We start from the raw sequence: 21,568 nt of genomic DNA, 5'->3' as shown, positions 1-21,568 counted from the left end.
CATGGAAGGATATAGTAGCTACAATTTTAAAAACCAACCAAACAAACAGAACACCCCAAAACACACAAACAAACAAAACCTCAAACAAGCAAACAAAACAAAAAACACAAAAACACCCTAACCAAACCAAACAAAAGAAAAATCTAAACCAATGTATCATAAGAGCATCTCCAGCCCACGCTCCAGTTTCTCCTTGCTAATCTATTTTAGTAAGAACTGGACAAGACAAAGCCTGATGCCTGCAATCCTCCCAGTCCAGGTGGAGTCCCATTTTTTAGCCAGCAATCCCATATTTCCTGTATCTAGAGCCTATTCTGATTCTCCCAGCTTGAGGCCTCGTTGGCCTTTCCTTTGCCATGGCTCTCGCTGTGCAATTATCTACATTTACTCATTTGTTCTGTGATCATCCAGAGGCCACACTGTATGATCTTTGCTGCTTTACCATGCACCAAATCCCATCAGTTCCAGTGCTGGGGCTGGCAGGGCAGGCTCTCATTCCTTAGTCACCCCCTCAAATGCCAAGGCACTGAGATGCCAGCGCTGTCTGCTCGCACCCAGAGCCAATTACATCAGCCTCCTGCCAACCTGGGGCCTTATCTGCTCTCAGGAATTAATTTTTGTTTTGCTGCAATGCACAACCAAAGTTTTAAGTTCCTTGGCCAATTTATTACAATTAGTCTTTCTGTAATGCATTTGGTCTTCTTTATAATTATCCCTCAGAGGCTGTGGTTCTGGGAATTGCTCTGTGCACTGCTCTGCTTCCCCAGTTCCCACACTTTGATGCAGAGGTAAATACCTGCTTTTTCACCCCCATTTCCTCCTGTTCATGTAAATCAATCAAATTGAAGAAATTGAAGCAGCATTCAGGCATGGGGTGGTGGGAGATAAACTGACAGGCTGACAAACATGCAGCTCAGGTGGTTTCTCCACTTTGGGAAGTTTATTCACAAAAGATTTCATTTGATCAAATCACCATTACTTGGTTTGTCTGTTCATTTTGTTTGTCATCTCAAGCAACTGAACAGCCCAGCACTATTCTGCTCTGAAGAGCAGCTAGAAAAACAACCATACAAGGTATTTTCCCACAGAGCTTTCTAGAGTGCCCCTGCACAAGTAATCCTCTCCAAGGAGGAAGTAATTCACTCAACTCTTCCATTCACATCTATTAGCATGCAGACATACTTTTCATGAAAAATGGTGGGCAGTGTTAGGGCATCAGACATGTAGAAAGGATGATTTTAAGGTGTTTAGAGAAGGAAGGGAAAAGACTTTAAGAGATGCCTCTTGAGGCTGACAGTTGGGGTGGGCTGACTCAGGGTGGTGAGTTAAGGATTTGTGAAAACCAAGCTCCCACTAGTTCACAGGTAAACAATTGCTTTTTCTTTCTCTGCAGAAGACAAAAACCTGAATAAACTCTGAGGTGATTGCCAGCAGGACCTCCCTGGTAGACAGCAAGGCCAGTTGCCCTGAGGACAAGATTGTGGAATCTAGTTTCCCTGAAGTTTCACCAGAAGATGATGGGCTGAACCCTGCAAAATCCTGATGCTGACCCAATTTTACCAAGAACAAATTTCATTGCCTCTGGTACAGAAGCACTATTGCTTGTATTACTAAAGTCAACATATATAGAGTACTCAAAATGCTCTGAGGGACTGCTAAGCATTAAATTTAACTAAGCATAAATTACACATGGTCAGGGTATTCTGGCTGTACCTATTCCCCTTCCTGATCCTTTTCTCAACCTTAGAACAAACTAAGGTTTTGGTTACTAGCCTCCCCAAGAAGTTATGTGGCAAGCTCATCAGAGTTATTAACTCCTACAGAGTTGCAGACCTAATTGGAGTTGCAGACCTAATTCTATTAAGTCTATAGTTACCCCAAGCATTTTCACAGAGAACCATATGGTCATGGCAGGCAGGTGTTCCTCAAAGCCCTCAAACAAGCATCAGTGTGCATCATGTCATAGTGCTTTTATTTCCTGGAATGTTTCATTTCGTGGCTGCACATCACATATGAGTTGTTGGGGAGAGGACCATGTTCACATTCAGGAACTGTTTGTTTCTCTGAGGATGTTTTGATGCAACTGTCTCAGCCATTTCACCTTCAACTGGCCCTCTTTCCACAGATGACCACTCATCCAAAACACCAGAGAGATTTAAAACCTCCTTGATCTAAGGGAAGCAGATGAAAAAAGACATGATGCAGGCAAATGTCACATTTGTGTCACTGACTGAAACACTGCTGCCAGGATACATTATTCAGTACCTAACAGACCTACTGATATAACTCTGAGCTGAACTCTCCTCGAAAGATCAGCCATCTGTGACTTTCCCACAGCAGGTGGAAAGATTTACTGCCACAACCCTGGGGTCAGGGAAAGGAATACCTACCTACTCCTGTGTGCCCACACAGCCCATGAAAATGCATTACATTGCAAGTAACATGCCCACTTTTTTCTTCACGGAGAATTTTCCATTGTGATTCTATATCTATAGATAAGGGAGTCCTGACTCCAGTCACTGAAATGAGGTTGGCTTCCTCACTTTTCTTGGAAGTCTATGCTATGTGCCAATGAAAAACATTAGAACATACCATTTATTTTCCCACAAACATGTTATTATGGGTAAAATTCTTGTTACCAACAAGGAGAGAGAAGAAGCAATGCTGCCAGCTCATATGTTCAATCCTAGTCTTACTCCACATCATCACATGGAATTGGAGAGAGCACCAGGGCAGTGGCTGTTCCCTGAGCAGCCCTTTCCTGTGCTCTGGATCTGTGAGTACAGATAGAGCTGGACACAATCATCTCCTGTCACGTGCACAGCTTCACCTCCCATCTGACCGAGGAAAAAGACACTGGCAGGTTCTGATCAGGTTTTGCCCTCCTTGTTCCTCTTAACTGGCTTTTTGCTAGAATCCATTTTGGGGGTAATGGAAAAGAAAATTGAGTTAGACCTTTTTAAAGGGTTTGCTAATGAATTTATTCATGAAAGGTTTCTAGGCCTGAGTTTTCCATCAAACACTAGCACAGGCTTTGTTAACCAATACTACCTTAGAAAAGCCAAGATGCTGCTTTCCTATTGCTTCAGTATCATTTTATATCTAACATGTCTTAGCCATGCACTGCCCCTGGAGAGTATCAGACCATCTCCCCCAGTGATGAGATCAACAGCAGTGAAGACCTGGCACAGGGTAAATCATAAACATCTCATGCTCCAGAACATCTGCTTTGCAACTGCCAGACACCATATACCAAAAGTCTAAGCTCTCCATTCCATTCTCTTACAGTTTCCAAGAATGTCTAGAAATAGAGGAATATTCAATGTTGTTTGTTCTTTTTGAAAGTTAAATTAAAAACTACGCCAGCCAATCTGTATTAGGCATAAGAAAAATCTTTCTTATGCCAGAACAAAGCCTGGTAACTCTGGAAATGCCAGACCACACAGTCTGTTATAGAAACCTGTGGGAACTGTAGACTCAACCCCTGTGTCACAGTGAGACCAAAAGGCAAAAACCAGGTCATAAAGGCACAGAAAGCCGTACAACAGACATGTGGCTTCCAAGATCAGAGCCAGCATCCCTTTTACTTAAACATCTCTCATAATGTTACAGCTGGAGCTCCAACCACACAAAAAGCTGTATTACCAGATCCTCAGCCCAAACCCTTTGGGTCTGCTCTGACCACAAAGTACTGGAGAGGAAAGTTTCATTTTCTGTTATTTGTGTGTTGCATCTGTCCTGATACAAAGACAGGGTGCTGGCCAGGCACAACCCAGAGGTGCTTCTGCTCCAGCTAGACAGCCCAGCACAAACCCTAAGGCCACCAGAGAGAGCATAAAGCACACTATTTAAGCAACAAGATTGTAAAACTGTGATGAGTTGACCCTGTCGGGACACTGGATGCCCACCAAAGCTGTTGGATCACTCCCTTCCTCAGCTGGACAAGGGAGAGAAAATACAATGAAAGGCTCATGGGTTGAGCCTTTGTCTTACTCCTCTCCCCCAGTTGCAACTGCACAGGTCTTTCCCCCTCTTCTTTGCTGTTATCCCAGAGGGGATAACACTACCATTGTCACCAACAGGCTCAACCTTGGTCAGCGGTGGGTCCATCTTGGAACCAGCTGGCATTGGCTCCATAATTTCTAGCAGCTCCTCGCAGAAGCCATTGCTGTAACCTTGCCATGCAAACCCAATACAAAATAAATTAAAAAAAAAGAAGTGAAGAAAACCAAATCAGACCTCTGTGGCTGAGAGAATTAGCACTGAGCAGCTCTGCAGGAGGAGTCTCCTAATGAGGGATTTGTCTCACCCGGAGTCCCCTGTGCCTTTCTGGAAGTGAGCGTGTCAGCAGAAGTCCTGCAGTGCTCGGTGCTGCCCAGCTCAGCACAGCACTTACTCATTACTTAGGCTTCACACAAGCATGTGCTCATCATAAAGCACATAAAGTTGCTCCTGGGAGTTGGATGATGGAAGATATGATCTCTGATACCACAATAACAAGGGGATGTGGGAATTGGAGAGGAGTCCTCTCCATTGCCTTGTTTAAGGCTGGCAGGAAAAAAGGTGCTCTTCTCCCAACACTCCCAGCAAGTACTGGTACTGGTATCACTGGTGTGCTCGATTCACATATTCTGCCTATACAGGAGAGACAAGCAGCTCAAGGAGCAGATGGAACAGCCAAGAGCACTTAGAGGACAGTCTCACATGAGTCCTCCACCATCTAACACTGGCTTCTGAGAGCTGGGGATTTTGCATCCTGTCACCCAGAGGAGGTTCAGACACAGAGTGGGCTGGGAACTGTGAGTACCAGGGAAGTCAAAGACAGAAAATAAAGGGGAAACTCATCTTCCCCTTGCAGCAGCCTAAGGGTTACAGATGTAGCAGGAGGTTATGTTTGGAATTCTGACCAGCAGAGCTGGTCAGATCAAAACACAGAGCCACACACAGCCTTTCTAGGTTACCTTTCCTGCCATAAAACTTATACACCACGTTACCAGAATAGAGCGTATGACACATGCAGGTGATTAATGACAGCAGTAATTAAGAAGGTGGCTGATTTTCACATGTAAAGTCCTTGCTGCTCCCCTCTGGACCTCTGCTTCTCCTGATGATCCCTGCAGCAGTGATTTATCTTTTTATCAGTGAATGCATTGGATGTCTCATTTCCTGCTGCCTGGGGATTGCAGCCCTCCATCCTAATCAAGAACTTGCAGGAAAGATAAGGTGCTCAGGTTTAATGTCTGAAACTCGAGTTGTTGGGAAAAAAGTTTGGTACAGGGGGTAGAAACATCAGGGCAGGATGAAGCAAGATGAACTTTCACAAACCTTTTGCTTAAGAGATAGAAAGAATATTCTAAATAGTTATGGTTTTGGCCAACCCAAACCATCATCTTTAGCAAATTTCTTTTATTATCTTATTTGTCTGTTATTAAACCCTTTTTTGTTTGGCCTTTTAAATTAAAATATAGTAGTTCAAGAAGTAGCCGAGATTTACACTAATCTTATTAGAAATAAAGTAAATTTCAGAAAGTTTGTGAAACCAACAGTGAAGTCACAGAGTAGTCCAGGTTGGTGCAAAGTCCAGAGCAATAGAGCAAGCAGCAGGGAATGGCAAGAGGTCTGTGGAAAGTGAGATAGTGCTTGCTGCTCAAGAGCCCTTCAGGTGGATTCTACTGGGCTCTCCCAATGCTCTTCCCAGACCACTGGCAGAACCAAACCTGGAATGAGGTGCCAAGCAATGAGCTGATGCCTCAAAGTCATCCAAGACTGAAAAAGGCTGGATAGGACACAAGATTTCATGGCATGTGGAACACAACCATAACAAAGAGATGTGAAAGATGCAAAAAGACAAATCTGAAAGCTTTGGCAATCTTTCCTCCATCAGGCAAACAGGTATTGGCATCTATGTCTGCTCAGGTTTTACCTGGTGAATAATTGATGCATTTCCATGTGTTTTTATTCAAAACTGACTTTGAAATTCCAATCTCCAATATATCCTGATATTCTTAAGGATTAGAAGTTGTTAATTGTGATTTATAATCAACAAAGAATCTACATTAACAGAGACTTGGGGGGAAAAAAGTGAGCAAGTAAAAGAAAGAATTAAAGGGGGGAAAAAAGGCATCTGTAATAACCATGGCAGGAACTAGACAGACATTTCCTTCACACTGAGCTGTCAGTAAGTAAAAACATATTGTGGCAGGCTGTAGTTTACCTATGCTTGTGTGCAGGCATCTGAGGCTCAGTGGGACTAATTACGAAAATATGATTATAATGGATTAGTAATTCTGTCAATCAGACACATGCATATGGTAACAAAAAAGCAATGGATGAAAATGCCACAGGACAGAGGAATTTAATGCTGTGGGTTAGTACCGAATATATGGCTCATGGGAGAAAAACATTTGAGTTATGCTGGGGGAGAATTGCTGGGATTATATATTAATAAGAAAACATGCATCAGATCCATGGCTCAAAAAAGCACTAAAACCAACTGTAAAGCCATTTTTACCCCTTCTCTCTAAGGGTGATTTTGACTTGCTTGGAAAGGGTATGATATCAAGCTGCACTGAAAGTTTGCAGGCAGAATTGGTAAACCTCAGTATTAGATAGGTCTGCTCAATCAAAAGAAAGGGTGACATCTCAACCAAAAAGGGCATTTCATTTATCTTTGAAATAATATCCTAGAACCAAAGAACAAGAAAACCTGAGGAAAACACTGCAATTTAAAATTGAAGAAGAAGAAAAAGAAGGTATCTTTGAATGTTTCCTTAATGGATATCCCTCCCTTTCCTCCCTCACCCATATCTGGTTTGCTATCCAGAACCCTGCAGGAGAGCTGGACTATGATCAGGATGTCTCGGGGAAGGCAGCTGAGGACCTATCCTGTGTCTCCTACCCCATAAAGTAATTTATTCTGCAACACAACGTAACGTTTGTAAATAACTGCAAGCACTTTGAACTTCATTCTCTGCTTTACAGCTCTGCCAACATGCACCCCAGTGGCTTGGCCAACTCTTGGCACATTAATATGTTTTATTATAACTTTTGTTCCTCGTTAGCTCAGGAGGTCTGAGGCAGCTCCCATGTTTATGGGCCACTCTGGAAGGCACATGTTCCTCCAGAGGAAGGAACCATTTCCTGGCTCAGCCTGTGCAAACTGAGGGGAGCCAAACACAGCTGGGATCAGATCTGTCTGCAGCTCCCTGGGAGGCTTGGGAGCACTGTCATCTGGAAAATTAGGATGCTTCAGCTTCCCCAGCTTTCTCCTTTGCACTGGGGAGGGTGGGGATGGAGGGGGTTGGGAGACTAATGGGAACCAGCTTGTCAGTCTATAGCACTAGATAACTGCCAGAGCATTGTTGCTGGCCTGATGATAAAAATATCATCTTTCTTAAGCTGATATAAAACCGGCCAATTAAAGTCCTTCTCCTAATCCCAGACGGTTGCCTCAGGTACTGGCACCAAAATTGAAGGATGAAGAATTTGTACAGAAAAATGGACTGGAAACATTGGCCATAGAGCAAGGCTCTGACAAGACACTGAAAATAGATCAAATGAAGACAAAAATATCTGTATATTCTTCACCTTTGCTTTGACCTACCACTTCACAGGTGCTTCAGGAGGCACTGTACCACTAACTGATAGGACAGAAAAGGAAAACACAAAACTGAAATATAGAGAATAACTCAGAATAGTTTTGCACTCTCTAGTTCCATCTCCTTGGTTTCCTCAAATAAAAGTGCTTTCTATGCATTAAAATTACTCTGGAATTATTGCTAAGTCTGCATTCAGGTGTTGGGTATGAGCCTGCCAGTGGCACCTCTGCTAGGATGGAGAAGAAAGAAAGGAAGCAAGCTAACACAAACAGTTATCAGCTAAATACATAATAAAAAATTGCCTATTCAAATGGAAGACTAGCTTAATTTTTAATATATTTTATATCCTACAGCCTAGCAGGTAGAGAGACAGACTTTATGCTGGTAAAGGCTCAATGAAAAACCCCAGCAACATCCAAATGTCCAACCATAAAGATGTGCTCCTGGTCCCAGTCTAAACCACTGACAAACAAGAAGTGCCATCAGGAAAAGAAAAAGACGATAAAAAGGCAATAAAGAGATAAATCTCAAATAGGTGGGAATAAAATCCATCTGGTTAGATTGGGACTTGTCTCCCCCTTCAGACAAGGGACTGAGAGCAACTTTTGTTCAACAAAAAGTGATGCAGACAGTTCCCTGCAACAACCTCACTGAAGACCTACTTGAAAATGAAGTCGATGGAGAGAGAAGAGGAACCAAGGCACAGTGAAATGAGCCCTGAGCACATGGGCCTCTCCTTGCTGTGAACACCTTCTTTCACCACCTTGTGTAAATTCAGCAGCAACAGACTGAGCACCAGCTCAAGGGCTCCCTTGTGAGTTCCTTCCCTACTAGCACAAATGGATGGATTTTCAAAAGCAAGAATATATGGAACTCTAGCATCTAGAGGTTTGAGCAGATTCTTGAGGCATCAGTTCCAATTTGGACTTGTTTTTCTGTAAAAACAGGTGAACAGTAAGCACAGGTGTGCTGTCACTCTTCTAGAATAACTTCCTTCCACAAACAAGTTTCTCCCTGCTGAGCATTTTCTGAACCTGCTACTTACTATCTGTCCTAAATGAGCAGCTGAGGGCCCCTAGGTGACCTGTACTGTGATTTCAAGGACTTTCCCTGAGATTTTGTTTCAGATTAAGTAATTCACAAAATGGAATTTTTCTGCAGAAGTGGAATGGCTGTTGCCAGAGGGGGGGAAAAAATTAATTCAGCTCATTTGGAAACATCACTGTTGTTCAGGGGAAGAGCCAACAAAGGGACCACACAAGCAAGCATAAGCTGCGGTAAAACTTATTAAATACGATTGTTTGGTAAAATGCCATCATGCTGATAAGGGCATTTTAGATAATACTAAATCCAGTTCATGCATGGTGCCCCCTCAGTCCACTATATTTTATGTCAGAGACAAACTTTCAAACATCCTTGGTAGCTTTTTGAGGCCGTGGTAGGATGTTTGTCTCTTTGGTTGCTCAATGTGCGTTAACACTGCCCTCAAGTCCCAGCCTGTCAATAGCCCAGCACTGATCTGGTTTCCAAAATCATGTTTCCCTGCAAGTCACCCAAATAGACCCAGTAAAGTGATTTGGACTTGGAACAGCCTGTGTTACAAGTGGATGCACCTGCAATAGCTGCCAGTGGTGGTTACAACAAGGAGTTGTTGTAACCATTGAACAAGTAATTCTGAAGACAGCAGATTTACAGTTGATTTTAGTAACCTGTATGGTTTAAAGCCTTGTCATTTTTGTGTACCATGCAAACATGCTCATTACCTAATACAAGCAGACAAAGCAATTAAGTCCTGGTGGTAGCTGATGAGGCAGATCCATGAAAGGAATGGGATGATATTCCTGGCTAGGAATCTTCCTCTCCTGGAGGTGCAGGGACCTCCTAAGTGGGTAACTAAGGGCTAATCTCTGATATTAGGATCACTTTAAGATGCACCATCATAAGGTCTAAATTTTAGACAGCAAAGTTTAAAAGAGTTTTCATGAAACTTTCAGAAAAAAGGACTCTCAACATTTCAGCTTTCCTTTCTACACTGGCAATATACTTGTGTGCACTTTAAATTGGATTATTTAGCCAAATCCAGTACTCTAGCAATGATGGAGCAGTAGGATGCAAATAGTTCAGATGTTGATAATATCACATACTTCTTTATCCCGCTGAAAAGATAAATTCAGTGTGCTGCTTGCACAGGCCCTCTCATGTGTCTAATGAGACTATTTTCATGTACTTGGTGGCAGACACAAGTGAAGTAATGGAAGGAGACAATTTTGGGAAGGACATTTGAGATTAATCAGCAGGTGCTCTCCCTCCATGGACACGTTCTTTGCTGAAAGGCACAAGCCCACTCAGAGACCTGCTTCACAAAATCCCTGCAGCTACTGCAAAGTGCAAGCCAGAGGCCAGCTGATTAGAAAGGCACTATAGCAGGATTGATTTCGGGTTTTCATCTTACATTTCAACTGAGCAGTATCTGAAACCAAGCTTTAAAGGGAAACCAGCTAAGGCAGCAGAGAGCAAATGTGAGGCAGCAACCACGTAGCAGTGGATGCTGCTGTAGAGCTGGGGTTGTGCTCTGCCAGCTCCCATGGGACATCCAGATGTGCTCAGAAACTGCGGGTATGTGCCCCAGTTGTGGGCCAGCACCTCCATCAGATCTGAAATCCAAGCTGGGAACATGATACTGTATCCGAGTTTGATAGGAAAGGTAACACTTGCCACCCCTGCAGAATTTCCCCCATGGAAGTCCATGAGGAATTCCCATCAATGTGAAAGGGTTCTTGAATGAGTCCCAAAGATGTTGTCTCCATTTTTTGTTCGCATCTGACTCTGTGTTAGAAAAGAACCTGGTAGCAGCATTCTCCATGAGTCCAATTTACCAGACACAAGGATAAAAATGCACCTAAGGGCAATGGAGTTTGTCCAGCAAGTACAGAACTTCTGAAGAACTCCACTACATCAGGAATTTTGGTGTTCATAGCTACAGTGATGGTCCAACTACTTCCATGTTTTTTAGGAAACATCAGTCTTAACAATATTTGATCCTGAATTTCCTAATGGAAAATGACAATAGCAAAAAATAAATATTCTAGTGCAGAGACAATGTAGAAAATATTATAAGGAAAAATCATTGGAAATCAAGAACTAAACCTCAACCTCTCACCATACTATTTTCTCTGAAACTATGTCACCATACTTCGACTATTTTCCTATATATCACATTTCTTTATCTCAGCAAGCTGGAGCTTTTCTGATATTTCATTACCCCATGAACACAGCTACTGCTACATTAATAACAACAATACTGTTTCTCAAAGACAAATAAATGTATTTTGATGATATCTGAAACAGAAGGGGGGAAATAACCTTTAGTCTGAGATAAAGGAAAGAAAACAGCATAAAAGAAAGGTGCATAATTAGCTAATATATGAGCAAATGAAAGAGCTTTTATTACAAACAGGCTTTTCTTGAATAAGAGTTTGTGTGCCCAAATCAATCAGTCTGGTTTTCCAGTGCTGTGCAGTCTGCTCAAACATATCCCTTCCTCTATAACCTCTCCTACCCCATTCTGAGGGCTGCCAACATTTACCTCCCTACTGTGTTGTTCTCAGATTCCAGCAATCCCCATTAAAAGGTAAGGTTTCCAATTGCTCATATTCATAAGTCTCATTCTCAGGAGGTAGAATCTGTCATATCCTCTCTCTACCTATTTCCTGTGTAACTAATTCCTGCAGAGCTTACAGGGACTCTTCAGTTCAGGCGCCGACTCTGCCAAGGTCAGAGCCCTCCTACGCTCAGCAGTGCCGGGTGCCGATTCTTTTTCATTCCCTCCTCTCTCCCCAGAAATAAGAATCAGGAAAAAAACTATTCTCTCTCATTTTTAAAACAGTTTTGTTCAGCTAGAGCTCTGCTACCACCTTTCAAATGATGGCAACTGCTGGTAATTGAAAAAAAAGTGGAGGAGTTTATGACTCCAGTTGAGAGCAATAGTCCCTTATTTACAGGGCTACAGATTCTGCTATATCCCTACATACCATGAGCAGCATTCCCCTCTTCCCTTTTCTCTAGGAAAATGGGACCACTCACAGACTGGAGGAGAACCCTTCGTAAGATGCATGGCAGAGCGTGCCTGCAGTTTGTCAAGGCAAAGTAAGAAAAAGATTTTATTGGTATCATTTTATTTCCAGTTAAGTTCCATAAAATCAATCTCTGGGAAGTTCCAGTAGTTGATGTCTGCATTTACAGGCTAATGCAGCAAGCGGGCATAGCTGGAAATAGATAGCTGTAAAAAGAGATGGCAGCAATGCAAATTGAACTGAATAAGAAAATTATACCCTGAATTGTACGACTGTAAAAACAGCAAAGGCAGAGCAAGTAAAACTGAGATTTCCCTCCTTAAACTATGGTTTGTAAATACTGTGGAAGCAGGTAAAGTGACAGTGCAGCACTGGAGAAGCAGCAGCCTTTCCTCTGGGAACTTGTTACATGCTTTTATAACTTAATTTGTATCCAGAGACAACATAAGCCTCAAACTATACAAAAATGCTTATGTATGCAAAGCTCTAACTGCACGTAAAAACTCTAAACTTACATTTTTATAGATGAGTTTGCTGGGTTTTTGAAGTCACATTTAAAAAAAAAAATAATCAGGTCTTTTCAAGTCTCCAGGTATAATTTACTATGCATTCCACAAACTCACTCACTCATTTCAAATTGGACCTCAATCCTTTTGGTTTCTTTGTGGATAGAGAACGGGATCCAAGCATGCTGCAACTTTCAGTGTACCATCCCTGCTGAGCAGGCATCACTACAAAGCATTGATAACTCAACCTTTCTCTTTAAACATGAAACAGCATTTTGTGCCAGGACCTGTGGGCTTTTTCTTAGTTTGGATCCCGTTTAAGCTGCTGCCTAAAGCAGAATGCCTGGAGCATAAATGAAGAGGGCAAAAATTTAAGTCAGAGGTATTCTGCTAACTCTAATTGTATTTATATTTCAACTAACTAAAATCAAAACACAGAGAATTTGAAATAAAAGCTATGATTCTCAGGACAGCCCATGGCCCAGAAAGGAGATGTAGCAGATAGGTTGTGCCTGCTGCTGCCGTGGGGCTGAGTGGAACCATAAGCGAGGCTGCACGCGAGAGGAGTACGTGTTTGACCTTTGAAGCAATTCCCTCCTTGTGAAAGCAAAACACTGACTTAATACCCACAAAAAGTGCTCTTTCAAAAAGATAATGACCAATTTCAGGAGCAGTAATTGGAAGTAACCATGTAAATTGCAGCAGGGTAGGTTTCACCCACAAAACCAGCCCTTGTTCTTGATTTTCTTTCCCTCAAGCCCTTTCCCACCCAAGAGGGCTTGGTGAGCCCTGCTACAAATGTGCTTTGAGCTAAGCTCTGTCCTGATCCCAGACCTCATCCCTCCACAGGGATCCCAGCTCAGAAGGTCCCCAGGTCCCCAAGCCTAACACTCCTCCTTGTGAAAAATCCCCACAAAGCCAAGTACATGCAGCTCCCAACAGAGATGGGGAGTAGAGCATAATGGATTTGGGAAGAAGGGAGTGTGGATGTGGGTGCAGCCATATGTCTGTCCCACATGGGCTGTCTTTAACTGGCTTTCTGTGCTCCATCTTCTCCCAGGGGTTCATGGCCCTTTCTCATCCCAAGCTCTCATCACCACCAGGAGGCCTCAGGAACATGGACAAGGAAGGGTGTCAGGAAGGGACAAGGAAGGGACTGTACGTGCTGCAGAAGACAACGAGGTGCCTGCACATGTCACACGTGGCATCACAGGAGGAAAATCCTTGGCTTTTGTATAGATGTGCCCCTTCCTAACAGTGGAAGATCACACCACATAATTCCTTATTCTTAGGGAATCTCAATCCAGGATGCTAATCTTTCCTGAACACAGCACAAATTGCAGGCAGATGTCACCAACTTTAGATATCAGAGCGTGCTCCATGCAGTTCTTGAGTTATTCTTCTTCAATCCCTCAATGTCTTTCTTTTTAGCCCCTTATTCCACTTAGCAGCTACCTCTTTTTTAACAGAAATAACACAATTTTCAAACAGCTCCATTTTTTATCCTACTCCCAATTATACTGACCACCACTGGTTTTATTTATTTCTCTAATATCTCCCCACTACTGTAGCATGCAGAATTACAAACTTTACTTCAGCTCTTTCTACAGTGCCACATTAATCTCCCTCAAAACTTAGTACACCCTCCAAACAGATTCTTTAAAGAAATTTCAGTTAAAGGAATGAGTCTGAAGGTTTTTTTAATATTGGAAACATAATTTCATTACTTGTTTTTTAAATTGTAACAGTTTTTTAGAAGCATCTGGCAGAGGAGGATACACTAGCAAACATCTGTACTCAAAATGCAGCAAACATTGATAGTGCCATTGACTTTGAGTATATGACTGTACTGCCAGCAAATGTAGAATATAGTGGAATAAATGCCACTTGCTACAGTTTTATATGTCAATCTATACATGTATTTTTGTCAACAAGACAGAAGGGCTCTCCACCTTTGATGCTGCACCTCATACAAGCCATCAAGGCAGGCAGAACGACATGCTGGGAGGTGACTGAGGCTGAGACCAGGATGTTCCCACTGTGCTGATAGAGCTGTTTTGCCTTTCCAGCTAAAACAACAACAAAAGCAAATCAATATTCTGACTGAGCTTGCATAAAGCTGGGCTAAGCTTTTTCTAAGGCAGAGACCAACTGCTATTGCCCAGCATATACCTTCTTTCATATTGCCCTGCATATACCTTTTTTCAAAACACTTCCATAAAAGCTTAGGTCCTGCTCTAAGTTCTGCTGCTCTTAACATGGTGACTTCAAGCATTCCAAGTGCACAGCTGTCCGTGACAGGCTGGGAAAGGCAAAAAGAGATGGAACACATATCTTAGCCCACTGTGGTATTCATTTGTCATAAAGTTGGGAAAAGTTGAGAACTTGTGGCTATTGGATGTTCCAAGTTTGTCACTGTATCTTCCCTTGCAATATTCAGCAGGATGAATTTTTAACCACGGAAAACTCTCCCTACAAAATGAGCCTATCCCTCACAACTTGCAGAGGTGAGCAAACAACAAACCTTTAATAGTGAAATTTTACCATTCCTTTGGGAGATTCACAACAAATTGTTTTCCAGGTCAATACAGACCCCCAATCTAACCCATAAAGAGTCACACTGCTAACAGATGACTGCAATAAAATTACCTTTCTAATCAGGTCAGAGAAGGCAAAATAATCCTTTAAAAATGACCATGACCAAAAAACACATCACAAATATGCCTAGAGCTTCTAAACAACCTTGAGGAAGAAAGTGCCCAGAGAATATCGGAACAAAAATATTCTGAGAAACTTTGGAGTACTGTGGAAGAAAACCACACTTTCCTTCTCCCCAAAGGCAAGGACTTCCCATAACATCAGTTTGCAATGGGACCTGTCTTTTATACCCAAAGCATACAAAAGAAAGGACAGTTAAATGACCACTGGATGTCTCTAATAATTTGCATTTAGGTAGACAGTATCTTCTAGCAGTTTCCTTTTTCTTGGGCACATGAGGAAGGGGTGAATCAAGAAAATAGAAAAGGAATAGCAAATGCATTTGTTTGCTTGATGTTTTTTCTGAATATTCATAATGCAGAGTAGTGTAAATCCTTCATTTCTGCACCAACAGTTGCAAATAAATCCAAAGAGATTTTCCAGTGCACCGGTGCAGCTACCTTCAGTCTTCACAGGGTACAAAGCACTCAGAATGCACCCTGCTTCAGGCCTCTTAGAGCAAACATGCATCATGAAATAATAGATCAGCTTCTAAGAAAGTAAATGCACACGTCTTTAAAGCAACCCATTTGCTTTTGTACCAGCTGAAAAAAAATAGCATCACATCCTGTCTGGGCTAAATCAGAGCATATAATATATGCACGGAGAGGGTTTGTGCAAACAACATGACAAATAAATATATATACAGAGATATATATAGACATATAAATATATAAAGATAACATCATTCTGAGGTTTTACAGGACAAATAAAAGTAGGTTTTAAACACTTTTGGAAAATAATTAGCTCACCAGTTTGCTTGGGTCCCTGTGTCTTTTCACAAGTCTGCAGTTAACTGAAGCAACTTCACCTCAAGCTAGTTTTGATTTTCTATCACTCTGAGAAATTGAATTTGTTAATATTTATATTCCTGCATTGAGTAGCAGCTCCATTATGGAGCTGGGCTCCATTGGGCTGGCTGGTCTCCACATACACACCCATGAAAGGAACAGTGCTTGAAGTGCCCATCTTGATTTATTTACAGCTATTTTCTATGGTCAGAAGGGGAAACAATTGTCTGAGCTGAATGCATGGTCAGCAAGCAGCAACTCTTAGTCACATTAAGATGTTTCTGCTCCTCAGCTAAATGTTCAAAGGGCATGTTTGAAAGGAAACAGTGAATGTTGCTGTTGAAACTACAAGAGCAGTAGAGATGCCAAAGGTGACATCAAACTCTTGGGAAAAGGGGTCTATCAGATCTGCAGCTCAAGCAAACACATCCTGCTCCCAGAGAGATGTTCCCATACAGCCCAGTTACTCAAGTAAGAGCTCACAAACCCTGGACATTGAATGTATGTGTATCCCTCTTTTAGCCAAGCCAGAGCCACTGCCAGCTGGAAAATGCTTTTTTATGGACTAAACAGCCATAGCAGATATCATTAAATGTCCCTCCATTAACAAACTTCATTTCAGTCACTCTACTGCAATGGATTTTTATTCCATTAAGCTCAGTGTACTCTACCCACCCCTGGAAAGAAGAGCATGTGGTAATGTTTAGTAGAGCAGCCATTAATCTACATTTCTGGCCCTGCTCTGGAGGTCTGAACAGCAGGGATCACAGTCATACATATACAGGGATTTCCTAAAGCCTCCAACACAGCCAGTTGCAGTTGGGTTTTGGCTGGGCTAACTCTTACTTGCTGTCCCTACTGTTCCCTTTCCTGGCTTCTAAAACTGCCATTGTAAGCAACCAAAGAAGCAGTGGGGTCCAAATGATAAACAGACTTCATCTGCTCTCTCATCTCTGCAAAGGCATTACACTGTGAAGCCTCAGGCACATAAATATTGCACTGCTAAGTCAGAGACAGTCCTTCATTGGCTGCAAACAAGGATTACCAAATCTCAGATGGAAGGATCAGACTTTGATTCTCAGTCTACGCACAAGAGACAAATCGATGTGTGAACAAATGAAGAAGCAAACCAACTGGGATGATGTTAGACAGGTGACTCATCCAACCAACAGCCCTTTAGCAAGGCAGAAGACCTCCCTGTAAAATGAATTCCCATCTGGATTATTTCCTCCCAAAGCAATAACATAAATCCATCTAACATTTAAGCACAGGGATATTGGATTTGACAGATCAACAATGATCATGTTTGTCTATGGAGTTATAAGGTCACTGCTGAAGACCCAGCTGAGAAAAGCAGGTGCATGTGGAAAGGGGCCAGATATCACAGGGTAGCTAAAAGAGATTAACCTTTGAAGGAAACAAAAGATATTAAGAAATCATCAAGGCAGAAGCAGACCCACAGGAACCAACAGTTAGTTCACTTTCCATTGCTAATAAGAGTAGTAAAACCCATGTCATTCTGCAGTCATTTGTTGGGATTTGGTTTTCCGGATTTTTTTCTTAAGGTGAAGATCATCTGACAGATCACACAGTCCAAACACCATGAAGCAGTCACCATGCAGAATAAACCCTCCTTTGAAGCAGAAATCAAGCAAACAGTCCAGGTTCAAGGACCTTCCTATTTTCCAATCCCACTCATGGCCAAGCATTTCTGATGCAATCGATTTGTTTGTTTAAATTCCTTTGCATCTTTAGAGGTGTATTTTTTGCCTGTGGAGTATCATATTGTTTTTTGAATTCCATATTAAGGGGGAATGTGGCTATAGTAAATAAGTGTAAGTATATTTTATATATTTATATATTTTATGCCTAAATCAAGACATCTCCATGTGCTCACAGTGCCTCCTATGCCTTGGTGTACAGCACAGTGCCCTGCTCTTCGCAGAAGCAGACAGAGGCAAAGTTTTGAGTAATGCAAATGCTATAAACACATGAAAACAGCCCATGTCCTCTGCTGCTTTCACTTTCAGCACTCCAGGTTTGGAGGTTTAGAGAAGATCATCCTCTGAGCTGCAGCTCTGCCACCACAGTGGTCCTGCTGCAGTGGTTAATCCCAAACTAATACTGTCAGCGTCACTCAGCACCTTACAAGCCCCGTGCAAACATTGCTTCACCTTCTCAGAGACAGGTAACTGCAGGACCTCCAGCACCAAGTTGAAGAAACGAATTATCTGGCACTGTGCAGACCTGGGAGCAAAGCTTAGGAAATTCCTCCCTCACCAACTGCTGTTCAGACTCTTTTTTCCCCTCCTCCAGCCTGGAAGGACTGAATTAAGAACTGCAATAGCACCCGCGGTTTTCTCAAAGATGCTCTGAGAAAAAAAATTGAACAGGCATTAAGTAGGCAAGCAAGGATTAGTTATGCTCATTTGGGGAGACTTAATCCTGAGAAGAGGTAGCAGAGCCGCACAAAGAAGCAGACAAAAAGCTCAAAGTGCAATTCTAATGGATAAATAAAGGCCATCTCTTACCTGCCTGCAAACTCAGCCCATTCCAACGTGATTTCAGTAAACTCTTTTCCACTTAAATTCTACTTTTCTCCTCTCTTTAGTCATGTTCCTTTTATAACTTGTTGGCTGCCTTCATTTTTTATTTATTGTACCTCACCCCCATTATGATTTTTCTCAGCAAAGTTTTTGCCGATTGCAGCAATCTCACATCTCTCCTGACTTGCTGCTAGGAATTGATGGACAGCAGTGCTCATTATTTCACAGGTGCCCTCCTTTTGGAGAAGCTACACCATTTACAATACAAGGGAGAGTACGGTGGTGGCAAAGGAACTTTTCCGTCTGAGTCAGAGCCTACTGCTAAAATTTTCAATATTTAATCCGTGCCCTCCTGTGATCAGGAGTGATCTCCTCATATAACATGCCTACATCCGTGCAAAAGGAGTTAGACCACAGTGTCTGCTGGTGTGAGCAGATGTAGGTCCCTCATGTCCATAGTTTCTGCTCCAGGATCATCTTTGATTGTGTCAGACAGCCACTGCATTAGGGTTACAGCAGTGCTGAATTGAAGTCCACAGTGTTACACCTGGGAAGCATCTAGCCCAATTGGCTGCATTTTCAAAGAGGTTTTGAGCCAGTTTCTAAAGCTCTGAGCTTTATTCTTTCCATCTGTACGTATTTTGCTCATGCCACCATATTTCATACTTCCCTTTCTGAAAAAACCTGCGCTTGAGAGCACAAACTGCACCCACATACACGAAATGGGGGGCACGGCCACTGGAACAGAGCCTGGCAGGGCAGGAACCTGGGCACACATCACAGCAGGAAGGGCCACGGAGGTGTGCAGCACCAGGATAACATTGTTGCCACAATGCTGTAGGATTTCAATAACAAATTCGATATGTTTCAGAGCTGAAAGCAAAGCACAAATGAAAAGACCAGTCAGACCTGTTTTACCGGGAGCTTGGCATTCACTGAAGAGGACAGCAACAAAGGTAAAGAGAGAAATAGAGAAAGGCAGATCTCCAGAGACTGGGAAGACTAGAGGAAATAATGAGGCCTTTGCTTTGGAGCCTGAAAATTTTATGATAAAATATTTCCTTAAATGAGCAGATTGGAAGTAAAATACATTCACATGCAGCAGGGGCTTTCGGGAGACTCCTGCATGCCTTCAGCTAGTCACAAGCAGAAGGAGCACTAGCAGACAATTTTAGAATAAAAAGGGTAAATAAAGAGGAGTCCAGCTGCACTGTACAAAGCAGCACAGTGAGATACCCATTAGAGAGTATAAATCTTCCCCCAGACAGAAGCAAAACACGACATCACGCACGAACGTTTCAGAACTATTTCGTACTACCCCCCCAGTTAGGGTATTAAATACACATTTCTGTGTCACAGCAGAAACAGACACAAATGGGAGTGTGGCAATACTTCAGCAAGGTGTTCCAAGCTTAAAAGTCACCTACAGTAGAATGGAACCTATTCAGTGATTATTTTCCACAGGTTCAAGTCAACAGTCCTAAGCAGATGGCTGCCTTTAGCATAAAATGAGCACCTGAGGAGGGAAGGGGAAGTAAGTAACTCCAACCAGCCATCTGTTTCTTAATTTTAAAGCAGAGGGCACACAGAACTATGAGGCACTACCAACTATACCCACGCTGTGCCATACCCTCCCAATTACTGAATTGTCAGCATCAGTTAATTCCCCCATTGTTGTGATGTGATGCGCTCCCATGCAATGCCTGAGAGCCATAAATGATTGTGCCACGTGTCACCGGTAGCTTCTCCAGAGAAAGTGTTCCCCCCAGCCAAAATACTTCATTTGCAAATCACACCTGAGCAGAAGTTGATAGGAAAAGCTGGCTCCATCTGTACTTACAGTATCTCTTTGGCTTCGGCGGGACATAAGCAAGTACTTAAGCAAGGCTTCACAAACCAAACCCTTGGAGCAACATGTACCTTTCTTTCAAACAAATATGTGTATTAATCTTGCTCCAGACGGTAAATGTTTATACATTACCAGTTATTTATGAAAGCTTTTGCACTGCATAATTTACAAATGACAAAACAAAACTGTCTACTTCCAAGCCCCAGACACCTGCTTTTCCTTTTCAGATATTCATGTTTGCTTTGGTAGGGAATCACACTTGACTTTGTATATGGGTGCTCTGACCTCAAGCACTCACAGCCTACTGCAGCCTAAAAATGCTGACAGAAAGACAAAGAATGATTTGGAAACTTTATAAATATCAGATATGCAATCTGTTCACAGTAAGTGTTAAAAAGCTAGTGAAACCTAAAGGACAAGAAATTATGGCATTGACTGAGCCTAATGAAAGAACAAGGAAAAGGAGAAACTTTTAAATTTCTTTTTAAGTAAATAAAATAGTAAGACTTGAAACCTCATGACTAAAAATGTGAAATCAAAATAAGATACATTTCAATTTTTTAAGAGGGAGGTCATCCCAGGTAGCCTGAAAAATACCGAGTGCTAATTTGTAACAAGGGAAGACACACGTTGTGCATGTGAAATTCATAAAAAAGTGACAGCAGAGATCAAACATGCAACAGAGATTCCCTTACTCAACTCTCCACAGTCTGTTGTCATCGCCTATCTGACAAGATCATAAAGGAAGACAATGGTGACCATGGGGGGCCTGGTTTTGCCTCCTGTCAAGGTAAATGTTCCTCAGAGAATACATCATAACTAAATTCATTTTTAATCTTTTAAGGGGAAAAAAAACCCCAACCCTGTCAAGAAGTAAAACAAGGAAACAAGTTAAAATTCAACTAAGTAATTTCTTGTCTTATCCAGCAAAGACCCAGCTGTCCATGGATTATTGAAGTTAACTGACAGATAGTTTTATCAAAGCCTTGTCTACAGGAAAAAGAAAAGAATAATGCAACTTTAAATGCTACTAACTGCTAGAAGGTCATAAAGATTTATGGTTTACCCTCCTGTAAATACCATTCTTTATAACTGATTCCCATGAGATTTACTGAATGCTCAATAACCTTTCTCTGGTGGATGCAAGCAAAATCATCAGCACCATCTCAAAATCCAGTTTATTCAGCAAGCCAAGAGCACTGTGCCTGCAAATCGACCTCAAGAGTGCTGCTCCTTCTCTCCCTGCTTCTGCAGGTTGGTAGTAATGAAGATGCTGTTGTGGTGGAGACTTCTCACAGTCAAGGTTGAACTTTAAATGTACTTGGAAAGAATTCTCTGAGCCAAATGTCACCAAACTGGCCTTGTGGGCCCAGCACGGGAGATGAAGTGTGTACACTGGGCTCTGCAGGATTACTGCTGGAGAGACTCCTTCACCTGCAGCTAAAAGA

This window comes from Pipra filicauda, unplaced genomic scaffold, assembly GCF_003945595.2.
Source record: "Pipra filicauda isolate LSUMZ 115617 unplaced genomic scaffold, ASM394559v2 scaffold3_size10097308_pilon, whole genome shotgun sequence".
NCBI classification, from domain to species: Eukaryota; Metazoa; Chordata; class Aves; order Passeriformes; family Pipridae; genus Pipra; species Pipra filicauda.
This window is presented reverse-complemented; position numbering follows the sequence as displayed.